We start from the raw sequence: 2,958 nt of genomic DNA on the forward strand, positions 1-2,958 counted from the left end.
CTACTTCGGTAGTGATACTGCCTCGGAAACCCAAGGAGGGGTCGCTATGAGTCCAGGCTGACTCAATGGCAAATAACAACAACAACGAGTGATAATTGTGGCAAGAAAAATGTAAACAGGGAATATGGTCCAAGATGGTGGCATAGTCTGACACCACATAACGTCCCCTTTACCACAAAGACTCGAGGAAACAAGTGAATCATAAACAGATGACAACTTTGGACCCCCGAGCATGGAACAGAAGGCTGAAGAATTGCAGAGTGCTGAATGGAAGGAAAGACAGTACAAAAGCAGCATTCACAGAGAACGTCAGATCATTAACACACTGTCAGCATGGCCATATTGAAGCAAAGCAAGCACACATTCCAAGATGAAGAGTATAGGAAGAAAACACCATGCAACTCACAACAGGAGACAGAGATAAGGGGTAAATAAACCTTGAATAGAAAGAAAAAGAAAGAAAAGTGAGCCTGATCAAAAACTGAAGTACAGGAAGGCAGGTGAGAACCTCAGAGACCTTGGTGACCACAAAGAAGAGAGGGATCCAGAAACAAGAGACAGACAATTCACCAGAATCAGTGCCTGACCATTTGACCATTTGAAACTGACCATTTCAGTGGACTGGAAATGTCAACTGAATTGTAAATCCATGGAGTAACACCTAGAGTCCCACATCCGTGTGAAGTTCCCTCTTCACATCCTACCAGCCAAAGCCCCACCACCTGTTGTTGCCATAAAAGAGAGACCCTGAACTCATATCCAGGGTCAGGTGGGAGTGCTCCACATCCATTGACAGTTAAGAGCACTCAGCACTAAATGTTAAGGGCACTTACCACACTCACAGTGGTCTCCCCACTCTCCTGTCAGACACCCTTGGACCAGCATCACCCCTCCCCAAAATTTCAATGACTGGAAAAGCCCTCCCAAAACATCACCCCCTATCCATGGGACCGTGGATCAGACCTATTCTGATAGCACTACACAGATGTGGACCACTGGCACCTCCCCCCATGCTCAGCTACACACACAAGGGGACCGCAGATTGGCAGCATGACAGCCATACCTGAGGATCAGTGACTCCTCCTGCTCTATCTCCCATGCTGTCAGGCAGTTGGTGGGAACACCAACCATGCCCACCACTGAGATATTAACAGGAGAGTTCCCCAAACACTAATCTAGTGATAAGTAGACATGCCCCCACCCAAAGACAGGCAGGTATATCACTATTCACAACTTCCTCCAATACACCCTATCCATAGACCAGCAGGCATGATGATTCCCCATCACAGTACTGAGACCCCTAGATTCCCCACCACTACCACCTACTGAGACTAATTTGAGTCATATGGAGAGGAAGACAAAGTGATTTGAAGATATATCAGATATTTAAATACAGGAGGAAAAAGTTAATCTTCAGGATAGCCACAAGGAAAATTAATAAATCTATTCACAAAAACAAAGAAGAAAATGAAAAAGATCCAGTAGCATCCAAATTGGTGAGGAAGAAGTAAAACTATCATTTTTTTTTCAGTTAATATGATCCTATACATAGAAAACCCAAGATACTCAGCAAGAAAACATCTGGAACTAATTGAAGGATTTAGCATAGTGGTAGGATATAAGATCAAAATATGAAAATCAGTTGGTCCCCTCTACACCAGCAAAAAAGATCTCTGAAAAGGAAATCAATACCATTTACAATAGCTACCAAAAAGAAAGATAAAATACTTGAGAATAAATGTCACTAAGAACACATTAGACCTAGACGAAGAAAACTACAAAACACTACTAAAAGAAACTACAACGGATATATATAAATGGAAGAACATGTTCATGGATAAGGAGACTGAATATTGAGAAAATGTCAATACTCTCCAAAGCAATCTACACATTCAATGGAATCCCTATCCAGATTCCATGAATGTTTTTTAAGGACATGGAAAAACCAAACACTAATTTCATATGGAAAAGAAAGAGACCTCGGATAAGCAAAGCACAGCTGAATAAGAAAAACAAAGTAGAAGGTCTCACACTATCAGATCTTAAAACCTACCATACAGCCACAGTAGTCAGAACAGCTTGGTGTTGGTACAATGATAAATAGACCAACGGAACAGTACCTAAACCCCAGAAATAGACCCATCCATCTATGCGCAACTGATCTTTGACAAAGGGCCAAAAGCCATTAAATCGGGGAGAGAGAGCCTCTTTATCAAATTGTTATTGTTGTTATGTGCTGTTTACTCATCTCTGAATCATAGTGATCTTATGTACAACAGAACTAAACACTGCCTGGTCCTGTGCCAGCCTCATGATCACTACAATACCAGAGCCCGTCGCTGCAGCTGCTGTGTCAATCCATCTTGTTCAGACCCTTCCCCTTTTTTATTGACCCTCCACTTTACCAAGTATAACACCTTCTCCAGGGAATGATCCCTCTGACAACATGACCAAAGTAGGTGAGACAAAGTCTGGCCATTCTTGCTTCCAAGGAGCATTTCAACTGCACTTCTTCCAGGACAGACTTGATAGTTTTTTTTAGCAGTTCACGGTACTTTCAGCATTTTTTCACCAATATCACAATTCAAAAGCATCAGCTTTCCTTCGGTCTTCCTTACTCATTGTCCAGCTCTCTCATGTATATGAGGCGATTGAAAACACCATAGCTTCTGTTAGGTGCATCTTAGTCACCAAGGAGATACCTTTGCTCTTCAGCACTTAAAAGACATCTTTTGCAACTGACTTGCCCAGTGCAATAGGTCTTTTGAAGTCTTGAAAGCTGCGTCCATTGGTTTTTACAGTGTTGATATTGTGTCCTTTCCGACTCATAGTGACCCCATGCACAGGAGAATGAAACACTGCCTGATCCTGCCCCAGCTCCATGATCCCTGCTATACTTGAGCCCATCATTACAGCCACCGTGTCAATCCATCTCATTGAAGGCCTTCCCCTCTTTTG

The sequence above is a fragment of the Orycteropus afer genome, unplaced genomic scaffold (assembly GCF_000298275.1).
Source record: "Orycteropus afer afer isolate SDZICR_OR568_19922 unplaced genomic scaffold, OryAfe1.0 scaffold00716, whole genome shotgun sequence".
Classification (NCBI taxonomy): domain Eukaryota; kingdom Metazoa; phylum Chordata; class Mammalia; order Tubulidentata; family Orycteropodidae; genus Orycteropus; species Orycteropus afer.